We start from the raw sequence: 12,287 nt of genomic DNA on the forward strand, positions 1-12,287 counted from the left end.
AGAGAAAAGGAAATGATTTTACTTAGATTTATCAGGAGGTTGTTATTTTCCTTCTCCCATTATTTAGAAAATAATGGAGAGAAAAAAGATTCTGGCAGAAATACAGCTTTAAAGTCAATTTCACAGAGGAATCATAGAAAAGTAAATAACTCGTTAAGAAAAAGCATTCAATGTTTCACTATATATTCCAGAAAAGGAATACATCTCTTATGCTTGTGGCGAAAGACAAAGCTCTATGAAAACAATATCTTCAACTAAAAGCACAGACCCAGAAAATAGAAAAAAAAAATAGCCAAAGCATTTAAATGATTCATTTCAACTGAAGTATACTTATATGTAACTTTAAGCAAGTTTTCTTGAAGACATTTTAGTATTATTAAGAATTATGGCTCCAGAAATATAAAAGGTACTTTGCTTCCAAAACAGCCCTGTTGAAACTTCTTCCCATTATTCCAAAGAAAAGATACTTTTACTTAGCAATGAGCTGAGAAAGTGTGTGTGTAGAAAAATAACTGACCAAGCAGAATTAAAGCAAAGAAAGAGAGTCAAGCCATGTGAGAAACTATATTCTTAAGAATGCTATTTAACAATGTATGCGCCATGATTAACAATGATCGGGAATATTGAAACGCCATGATTTATTGATAGGGCTTGGTTTCTTTGGTAAATATTTATGATGCATCAGTTTCGTCTCTTTATCCTATATAGAAACTGCTTGACTTTTGTATACTCAGGGTGACCTCTGATTCTAAAGTTAAGACCCTTCCGGAGGGTTTAGAATAAAAATTATTTATTTAATTATTTCTTGTTGGCTCAAGCTTATTAGCTTACTATTAGTAAACACGTTACTCTGTGGTAACAATTCCAGTCGAATATGGTATTTGTTTCACCTGAATCTCCCTCAAAAGTGATGCTGTTTCAGAGTGGGGGAGAATCCACCCCCAAACAGCATCACTTTCAATTTTGTTTTAACTGGGGACCCCAGATTCTAACTTTAAGGTGGATTTAAAAGAAGAATCTGAGCTCCCTAGTTTAAACACCATTGAAAGTGATGCTGTTTGGGGGTGGATTCCACTGGAGGTGTTTTGTGAGAGATGATGCTGACATTTGTTTGGTAAATGTTTTGCTGTGGGTGATTTGTGAGAGATTTACATTATATGCCATTAAAGGTTTTGTATTTGTATTTGTTGTTGAGAGATTTACATGCTTAATACTGACTTGCACTGGCTTGGAGTTGTTTCTCAGGCTAACAACCTACCTCGTAGTTGTTGTGATTAGGAAAAGAGTTGGTGGGGAGAGAGCCATATATGTTTTGCTGGGAGTGGGATGTGTTTTGTGAGCTGGTACAAAAATCATTGTTTGGTCATGGTGGGGAAGGGTGGCCGCCCATACGCCGGGCGAGGGGGGGGCGCCAAACTCAGGTTTTGTCCCCGGGTGCCAGTTTGCCTAGGTACACCCCTGATCATTTGCATTTTCATTAGTGCTTCTATCCAATACTTCTTAATTTTTTTACAAGTGCACCACATATGGAAAAAGGACCTGACCTCTTATGACATCTCCATTTTGTTTAATCATCTTCTTGATCATTTCAGGAGTTATATACCATCTGAAAAATATTTTATATCAATTCTCTTTTAGCATTTGACTTTCAGAAAGTTTAATGTTTTTAGTCCATAATGTTTCCCATTGTTGAAAAGTTACCTCTTCTTTGAAGTTTTGCATCCATTTATCATACATATTTTAGTTGTTCCATTTCTGTTCCCATTTTCAGCAAAATCTTATATATTCTTCCCATTGAATGTCTTCTCTGTGTTGTCATTTCTTTTTCAAAATCTGATAATTTGTGTAATGTTCCTCCTTGTGATATTCTAAGTCTGGATGTTTTCTGGAAATATGTCAACCACTGTATTTTTTTACCCTTCTTTATCTCTTGCCATGTTTTAATTTTCCCTTGGTTAATGATCATTTTCTTATAGAGTATATTGTTGTTCTTTTTCAGTATTTCAGTATCATAATAGCTGTCTATAGGAGATTTTGAGGGTGAGGTCAGAGGGTTAAGTTGTAAATATGTTTTTTTTCCAGATTTCAAATAATCTTTTCCTTATTACATGAGGATCTTTTTTATTGGCACTGTCTTTTGGTTGTTTTTTTCCTGCTATAGAAGACTATGTATGCAAGATGTTAAGTCTGCTATTTCTAATTTTACAAATCTATGAAGTGGATTTAATATCCAGTCAGAAATCCATGTAAGTCCTGCTGATTAATAGCATAATTTGATATTTGGTATCACTAAGCCTCCTCTTCTTTTTTGTCTTGTAAAACTTTAAATCTTATTCTTGATTTTTGTTGCTCCAGATAAATTTATTAATGAGTGCTTGCCAAGCATTTAAGATCTTTTCATATGTTGTTACAATCTTTTGAACTTTGGATTCTGAGCGGGTGGGCTTCATGGAAGAAGTGGGATTTACTTCAATAAGAGTCTTGGGCATTGCCTTGCTAATCTGCTCAAGAGAGCTATAAATATGGATCTTGGGAGTAATAGGTAATATTAATAGTGGCATTTAATATAAGGCAATGAATTATTGGTATCTATGATTGGAAAGATGAATGACTGGAACGGTTGTAAGGCATCGTATGTTCCTAAACTAACTTGAACCAAGAGAAAAGGTGAGAGTAAATGTTTTAACAAATACATTTTAATAAATATATCAAATTAATGCAGAAGATCTCAATAACAAACTGAAGATTATTTGAATTTCAACAGCAGAATACAATTATAATAGTTACCAGCAGGGACATGTAAGAAACTTGGTGGAGTAGCTATCCCATTGTTGCTATTCCCCCACCTTTGCTTCCACCCCATACCCCCTATTTCTCTCAGTTATCACTCTTTCTCCTGTCTTCCCTTTTCTTTCTCTCTCTCTCTCTCTCTCTCTCTCTCTCTCTCTCTCTCTCTCTCTCTCTCTCTCTCTCTCTCTCCTCCACCATTTTTCTCCACCAGTTTCCTCTCTGTCTCCCACTGTAGCAATGGTCATGACTGGTCCAAAATCAACCAGTGAGCCTCCACACCAATTTGGGGCGATGAGCTTGTGCCTCAAAGACCTTGCTCTGAAGCTGTAACTGCTATGCCACTCCAGCTTTCATAGAATGGCTGCTGTTAAACAATAGCAAGCAGCCAGCTCTAGCTGAGTCATGGAAATCAAGTAATATCAAGTCATTCAGAGGTTGTTGCTAGGCCTAGGGCTGCAAACCTTGAGACAGGACCTAGAGAGCTTCCAGAATTAAAACTGAATTCCAGACAACATAGATCTGTCTTGGAGAAAACAGCTGATTTGGAGGGTGTACTCTGTATCATTATACCCTGATGAGGCCACTTTCCTCCCAAACTCTACCCTTCTCAGACCCCACAACAAAATCTCCAGGAATTGCTCAACATAGAATTGGCAACCATAAGCCTGGCCCAAGTGAGTCCTCCCTCAAAGGACAAATTAGGTCTGGAAAAGATGTGCCACATCTCTCTACCATTTTCCCCCAGAAACCGATGCTTAGAATCTGTGGTTACCTAGCAACAGCACTGGGAAACTCCCTTGCTTAAAGCTACAGACTCCTTTTATTATTTTCAGAATATTAAGATTCCCTCCAATGTTTTTTTATATTTCGGATTTTTTTTTTGCAAACCTGAGACATTTTTCAGTTTTGTAGAAAACATGTCTTGCTCATTCACAGCTCCAGTCACCATATTTAAGTATCCAAAGATTTGGCGAACTTTCAGTTCCATCCAAAGGGGGGGATCTGTCTGTGAGAGTGGTGTGTAGCCACTCCACCAGATTTGGTCTCTCTGGGATATATACCATGGCGGCAAAGTTGCCAGTGGGTGGTGGCCGCCGCACTCCCTAGTGGTGGGATGCAGCTTAGGATACTGTGGCAATGTTCCTGTGCCTCCATCACTGGTACAACGAGGACAGTCTGAGAGCATGGCTGGGGGAGATGACTTCAGTTGGCTTCCTCCTGGCAGTTTGCTGCCTTACACTGATGGCAGTTGGTTAAGACGTAAACTGCAGAAAAAATGAAGTAAGTCTACACATCCCCATAGTGGCTTCTCAGCGGCAGGGGGGCTTTTTCTCTTTTCTAGCCTCTCAATGCCACTGGGAAGCCTCTCTGGGAGCAGCGGGATGGCGCAGCTGTGGCACTGTGGCCATTTGGATGGGGCTGCCTGCAATGATATGAACAAGAGAGACCTCTTCTGTTATTCTGTACCAGTGCAGTAAGTACAAGTGGAATCATGTGTCAAGGGAAAACTTGAAATTAATGCTAAATTTGTGGAAGAAGTTGCCTAAGAGACTAACAGTTCCTGTTGTTACTGGCCAGAGCATGATAGTATGGCAGGAGAAAAATGCTGTGAAGTTGGGGGTAGGATGCCAACATTTTATGAATTCTGACAAAATGATATCACTTCTGTTTTTTTTCTTGAAGTTACATTGCATGATGTCACAATGTTGGAGCACCTGTTCTCACCCCTCAAATACTCCTGGAGGTTCCAGGGAGGAGTATAGTCTAGCAACCCTAGATTAACAGTCTCATTAGGGCTGCCAGTTCCTCAGTGATGGTGGAGATCTCGCATTTTCAGCTCCTCTTTCCTGTCACTTTTCAGAACAGCAATGAGGAGAAAGTAAAAAAAAATATTCCAGGAGTATACATCGACAATGTATAGATTAGTTTATGCAAGTGTACTCATTTCTTTGCATGGTAAACAGTTACATAAGTTTGACCAGAGGAATGGTATTTTAACATGGATGGTGAATTGAACCTAACAACACTTGTATTTTAATAGAACTAACAATGAACTTATAAAGCTTTGTATCAATTTTATTTTTAATAAATATTTTTTTATTAAAAAAACAAAATTGGCCACCAGGTGATAGAATTATGTTACTTCCAAGATAACTCTGAAAGTGACATCATGCCTCTCTTTGAATCGCTGGAAATTCTATGGTAAATCCACAAAGTCCTCAGCAATTCCTAGAGCTACTTTATGCCATTTCTGGGTTTTTCCCTCTTGCCACTGTGTGAGGTAGTAGAAGCCAATGAAGGCTGCCAGCAGAAGGCCTCCTGCCAAAGTGGGAGTGTACCAGCCCTACTTTCAACTAATGGCAGCATTTTCCACATGACAAAATCCTTATTACTTGAGACAATGTTTAGTGGTCTGGAATCAGTAAGCACTTGCCTGATTTCAAGAGTTTGTACTCTCTGAATGAGAGGACTGACAAAAAAGGACAACAGTTCTTCATGATCTTTCTAGAGGATGAGGTCAAGGTACTTGCATGGTGCATCATGACCCCAGTAAAATATCTTAAGTAGAAGCAATAGCCATAACTAGGATATTGCGGGGTGGGGGGGGGGAAGAAAATAAATGAAAAGCAGAAAAAGTGCAATTTAGGAAGCCCATAAGCGACAGGACAGAAAATGAAATAAGAGATTAAATGTTAGGTAGCATTTATGTGCATGAAGGAGGTGGTAGCAGTCACTTGGGCCACAGAAGCAGCTGTGACTATCAGGCTAGATCTTGGATGGTAGTGGTAATAGAAGTTTTAAAGTTCCTGTGAATGGTGATTTGAATCCCAGCCAGTAGGGTTATTTTGTACAAAGAATAGGATATGGGGAACTAATCTCACATTGCAAATCCTTGTGGCCCCCCTCACGTCCATCCTGGTTGCATCAGTAGACATAGTCTAAATTGTGTTCTTGGAACTCAGTTTGCAGGTCTGTGTGGTCCCAATCCAGGCTCAGAACCTCCAGAGAACATTTGTCTATAGGAGTGATATGGAGACCTGGGAAATTTGATGACTTTGTAACATGATTAGGCCTTGAGTGAAGATTATTGCAATATAAAAGAAATATTATTACCATTACTACCGGTATAAGTCATAAAAATGTATCCATAGACAGGATTCTTGCCTTTGGACTCTCCTGCCCCTGACTGCAATCTAAAATATCCCCTGAAATGCTGTTCCTGGGAATAGCAGTTCAGCAGGACATTTTAGGCTGCAGAAGAAGGGACGAGGCAAGCAAATCCCATTCAATGGATGAAATCTCCTTTCACAGAGGAAATTTTCAAGTTGATCCAAGCCCACGTTAATTTTTAATTTAAATCAATTTCTATTTTAAGGAACATGAAAATAAGTATTTAGAACACTTGAATTCAAAGGAAGAGAATAATACTTCAAAGTATCATTGATTAAAATGGAAGTTATTTAAGCATGTGTTTAACTATCCACATGAAATCTACAAAATACTACATTTAGGCATGATTGTATCCTGTGTGCATCTGTAAGGCTCTGTTACTCCAGTCAATAATTTAGATTCAAGAATGGTTCAAGAGCTTTATTAAACTGTGTCAGGATCCTTGCTGCAGGAAGCCAGAGCTAAAGGGTCTGGCTTCTGCAGCTACATTTATCTCAAACTTTTCCACTTCCTTGAATTCCCCTCTCCCACCTTTTCCCACAATAAAATGAATAGCAGAAGAACAAGGTGAGCTCAGTATTGTTATGTGTCCCAAGTTTCAAGGACGAACAATAGACTCAATCTGGCCCCATGGGAGGGGGCAGGAATGAGGGATGCCGATTTCACTATGTTGCAAAGCATAGCGATTAAAACAGAAGCCCATTAACATACACAGATAACAGCAAGTGCAGGTGTGACCTTGGCACCAGACAGCCGATGCCAGATGAGGTGGGAGCCAGACCTAACATTATGAAAATGAGTCATATGAGTGCATGAAAATGCCAACAACCAATCCACAGAAAATATCTGTGAGTTGCTTGTGGAGGTGTTTGTCCTGGACACATTCCAATGAAAGACATGACACAGCAGCATTGGTTTAGCTAGTTTAATTAATTAATTAATTATGCAGTTCTACATAATAACTATGCAAACATACTAAAATGGGTTCGTTATGCAGCCTGGCCATTGTTGGGCAGGTCCACTGTGACTCCTAACATGACCCACATCTTCCACTGGCCTTCTTTATCATCACCTGCACATAATGCACCAAAAGATACCCAGTCCCATCCCTTTCCCCTAATGTGCTGCATGATCACTACCAGGTTTGTAAAGCTGTTGCTCAGCCCCAAGGGCACACCTTCCCAGCTGTATCCCACTGCCCAGCCAGAGATGCATTATTCCTGACTATTCTTCCAACACTTCTGATGTCTCAGGATGCTTGTCTATCATCCTTACCTATTGTTATCACTTTGTCTGATCCTAGTCAAACAAGGTATGGTCTAAACAGCCCAAGAACCAGTCTTATTTAACCACCTCTACTCCAAAAACATAAAGACGTGAAAAAAGGTTTCCTCAATAGCTAATCAGGCAAAACTCAAAATTCCAAAGGTGATCAGCAAATCCTGTGATGTTAAAATGTAACTGAGTGGAACAGCAGCCAGCAAAAGAAAAGCCTACATGAAGGAGACATGGCCAGACTATACATTACAAAAATACACTTCTTTATTGGCTATTTCAAATGTTGCTAATTAATCAAGCACTGTACCTTCCTTGTCTTTAGTGGACCAAGGCAAGCCGACCCCTTCATTAATGTAATAAATTCAACTTGTCAAAAAACAAAGGAACTATATATAATTGCCAATATACATGAATATATGAAACAGAAAGGATTTTACGTTATCTTTGTTCTTTAATTTTCTCTGGCATAGAATAAATATAATAGCTCCAAGGCAGACATTTTCATACAGTTAATGAGTAAGTGTTAGCCTTATGTTCCTCTAACTGGTCATTAACAGGCAGCAATTACCCTTCTTGTCATTTATTATTGGTTCATTACATCTAAATTGGCATATGGAATACTTGCATAGTAACTAATTTCTAAATCTGTTTTCATTCTTGCATACTGTTGGAGCCACTATTCTAAAGGCATATTCTTCCATTAGTTACCTTCAGTGAGACTGATCAGGAATAATTTATTCAAAGCATCATACCTTTGTCTGACAACTGTTCTAGTTGTGTAATGTATTTCCTAGAATAGAGATAACAACTGCATAGAATATGCATTCATGTGCTTAAAAATTTCAAATAAAAAAGAATTTATTTTCAACAACTTTGAATAGATAATGAGAGTAGGAGGTTGTATTGTAAAACTTTTATTTTCAGCATGTCCTGCCAGAATTTTTCATTAGCTCTTGCCCTCCCCACTCAGATTTTTGTGCTACTTTAAGCAGTATCTAAGAAAGCTCATACTAGGTTCTAGTATTTATTTACTTCATTTATAGCCCACTTTTCTCCCCAGGCTAGCTTGATCTTGTAAGATCTGAGAAGTTAAGTAATATTGGCCTTGGTCAGTATTGGGATGGGAGACCACCAAGAATTACCAGGGTCGCTATGCAGCACCAGGGAAAGGCAAACCAATCCTGAACGTCTCTTGCTGTGATTATGGGGTTACCTTAAGTGGGCTGCTACTTTTCAGGATTTTATCTATCTAGCGGCATGGTTGGGACCAGTGGTGGGATCCAAAAATTTTAGTAACAGGTTCCCATGGTGGTGGGATTCAAACAGTGGAGTAGCGCCAATGGGGCTGGGTGGGGCACAACGGGGGCGTGGCCGGGCATGACAGGGGCAGGGCATTAATTTCTCTGTTACTGTAAAAAACTCTTACTGTAAAAAAAAAAGTTCCTAATTTCCAGCTGGTATCTTCCTGTCCATAATTTAAACTCATTATAGCAAGTCCTATCGTCTACTGCCAACAGAAACAACTACTTCTCCTCTAATTGACTGCCTGTCAAATTCTTAATATTTTCAAATAATTTTGTTTCTAGAAATCAAAAGAAGGATACTTTCCTTAAACAAGGAACTTTACCATATTTCTAAAACGTGTTTTTAAAACAGCCCAACAGGGAGAATTATCCCGTTTTCTACCTTCGCTAAACAGCCACATAGGAGACAACAGGACTTTATGATTTTTGGACCTAATGGAATTTCTAATGGAAAAGCAGACCCAATTAGTATCCCACTCTCGGCCCACACAAATAATTAGTAACCCACTCTCGGGAACTGGTGAGAACCTGCTGGATCCCACCTCTGGTTGGGACCCATAATGACATAAAACATTTTCTTCTGCTTTTTATTTTCACAAAATCTGTATGAGGTATTAGGTTGAGGAAGAATTGCTGGCCCAAGGTTACCCAGCAAGCTTCCATAGTATAGGGATTTGAGCCTGAGTCTCCCAGATACTAGTCTAACTTCTGGCTCAACACTGTCATGGCCAGTATAGTTTAATAGATGTGTGCACATTTTGGTGCAGCTGAAATAGTTACCTACTGGCTAATGTCTATGACAGATATTATAATTCACTTCTACCATTTATATCTATGGATGTATCCCTTTAAAAAGGGAATTAGGCAATACTTCAGTGGCAGAGCAACCTTCACTACTATGGATAAACAGTAATGTACTGTTGCAATAAGAGGAAAGTTGCTTCTATAGTTCTTCTGAAAAGACTTTTTCTAGTCAGTAACCTATGTGCATACAGCATGGATTGAATGCTGTAAATAGCACTGATCAGACATTTGGCAGGGAGGAGAGACTAGAAAGGCTAGCCACCCAACCTTAACACTAATATTCAGTACACCAGAGTTTATTTCTATATCCTCAAGTAATGGCTTTACTTGACCTTGCAACCAGAGGAAGACCAAGAAGAGGTTGTGAACATGGGAAGGTAGCTGTCAATGGCATTATATAATTGGGAAAACCTGAAAGGTATATCACCTCTCTCTAAGAATCTCTGGACACTCTATAGTTTTACCAGAGTGTCTGAGGATTCTTTGAGAGGACTTTTCCTGGAAGTGATGTCACACAGACACTGATTGTGGTTTTAATTTTTTTTTCTTCCACCAGCCACTGGATTGTTAGTGGGCATATGGCAGCCCTTCACTTGTTCAGCTGATGTTTTGCCATCCTTTGGGAAATGTCTGCATCCATTAGATGATAATAATAGCAGCTATTTTATGCAAATAAAGGGACCACAGCTGTATAATTTATGTAACATTTAAATGTGAATGTATGATTCACCTTTTTAATTTTAAAGCTAGTCATAAACTGTCCAGAAATACATATATTGGGGGGGGGATGAAGGAAGGGTCTGAAACTAGGTCACTCAGGCAATTCAGATTGGCCAAATTAAGGAAGTAGATTCTGTTACATCAGACCACTTTATCATACTGTTTCACACAGCCAACTAGTTACTCTTGAGGGCCAATGAACAGGGCACAGAGGCCAAAGCCTTCCTTTGCTGTTGCCTAACAGTATTAATATCCAGAAGTTTGTTGCCTCTATAAATGGAGGTTCTCTTCAGTCATGATAACTGGTAGCAACAGTTATGTGAGGTAACATGAGTGGCAGACCTGAGATTCCTGTCAGCCTCTGTATTTGTGCAGGTTTTTTTTTTCATGCTATTTTTAAAGACTGTGTAAATGACAGTTTCAGGTTCCCCATTCAGACAATAAATCACATGATTGGTTCAAGGCTTTTACTGAAGACATGTCAGGAACATAGAAAGAGAGTTCTGGTGAAAACTGCGTCAAACTCTTGATAATATGAGTGTGAGGTCCCCACCCCCACATGAGAAGCAGACAATTCACATTGTCCGGCCTGGAGTCTCTTCCCAGCCACAGAACTCCAAGGTCACAGCTAGAAGTGATAACACAACCCCAGCTAAAGCAAAAGTGATTCCCCCACAATGGCACCATCATGACAGACAGCTACCTAACTAAAAGAAATGAGTGATGAAATAATGGAGATGCTAATGAGTCATTAAATATTTTTCCATTTGGTAGTGTTATCTCAGTTTTTCTTAGTCTTAATTGGTTATCCATGTATGTAAAATAAAATAAAAGAACTCCATTTCACAGCTAAATTTGCAATAAATGGAGTAAATAAATTGTACATTCAGGTGGAAAAACTTGAATGTCATGTAGTTTTTTTGTCTACTGTTATAGATCTGAACTTGTGATATTGAAATGGTATAGAACACCAAAACAACTAGCATATATGATTAAAGGACTTAGTCCTAAATGCTGGCACTGCGGAGATCAGGAGGCATATTATAGCCATATGTGGACGGAATGTATAGAAGTGAAACAATTTTGGACAACCGTAATGTTATATATCGAGAAACTGGTGAAGATTAATATTGGGATAAATAATGATTTAATGTTCATGAGTGTAATGGAGGATAGAAGGGTAGATTAAAAATATAACTACATGTATAAAATAATGATCAGAGCAGCACATGCAACAATAGCTTTGGGCTGGAAAGAAAAGAAAAAATGGACAATCCAGAAATGGTTGGAATATATCTGGGAACAAGTTACACTGGACATTTTCGAAATGGCAGATAGGGTCAGATGGGGTAACCACATCAGTGGAGAAAAAACCATTTTGGGGCGGAGAAGAATGGTGCATACAGAAAAACCCACTGTGAAAGATTGAGGATCAAATTCTTATGAGCCACATGGTAAGAGCATGTGCATAAATGGCCAGAGTTACAGAGAGGAAAAAAGCTCCCAGCTATGCTTAAAATATGACTTTAAAAAGATTTTTGCAGTCAAAATCTTGCTTGGTTTGTTGGCTAATCTAACCATGGTCTTTTTTCCACAGTCCAAATGTCTCATAGTAGTTCCAGGAGCGTACCTGCCACAGAACTTTTTGCCACACTTCTAGCCCCCCATGGCTCCCCGGTTCTTTTCTGGATTTGAGTTAGGGTCAGTGTGTTATGCCCAAGCTGTTCTCCCATGAGCCTGGAGCTTTTCCAACAGCACCACTTAAGCTCTTCCACAATCTCTTACATGCATGCATGGCCAGCATCCATTTCCTGCGTTCTGACTGACTGAATCTGGTCCCATTCCTCCCACTCACTTTCACTCATTTATTTTTATTTTTAAAGTTGAGCACAAAACAGGCGCTGAGAATCACCGCCTCCCCCTGTCCAAATCTTTGTGTATGTGAGAAAATTGGCCCCCTTTGTCTAAATCTTCACTTGTGTGAGAGACTCGCCCCCCCATGCCTGCACACCCCACTTTTCTGTCTGAAAATCAAGCACCTCTTGATTGGTGGGGTGGGCCAGAGCAGTGAGGTGAGAAAAATGGTGCCGGTTCTACTGCCGTGGAGTTTTTTACGGCAGTAGAAGCCATCGGAGCAACATGGGGCGTTTGAAAATAACCTCCATTTTGATGGTTTTTCAGATTCATGGAGCAAAGCCAATGCTCTAGGGTGGCACTGGG

General features: G+C 39.3%; 1 long non-coding RNA gene across 1 annotated transcript; it reads left to right on the plus strand.

Moving 5' to 3' along the window:
- The first annotated feature begins 266 nt into the window (after window positions 1-266).
- Window positions 267-10,672, plus strand: LOC125434480. The gene is made up of 3 exons (XR_007244790.1): window positions 267-430; window positions 6,871-6,875; window positions 10,663-10,672. It is a non-coding gene; the product is annotated as an uncharacterized LOC125434480 (long non-coding RNA).
- Window positions 10,673-12,287: the final 1,615 nt, after the last annotated feature.

The sequence above is a fragment of the Sphaerodactylus townsendi genome, linkage group LG06 (genome assembly GCF_021028975.2).
Source record: "Sphaerodactylus townsendi isolate TG3544 linkage group LG06, MPM_Stown_v2.3, whole genome shotgun sequence".
NCBI lineage: Eukaryota > Metazoa > Chordata > Lepidosauria > Squamata > Sphaerodactylidae > Sphaerodactylus > Sphaerodactylus townsendi.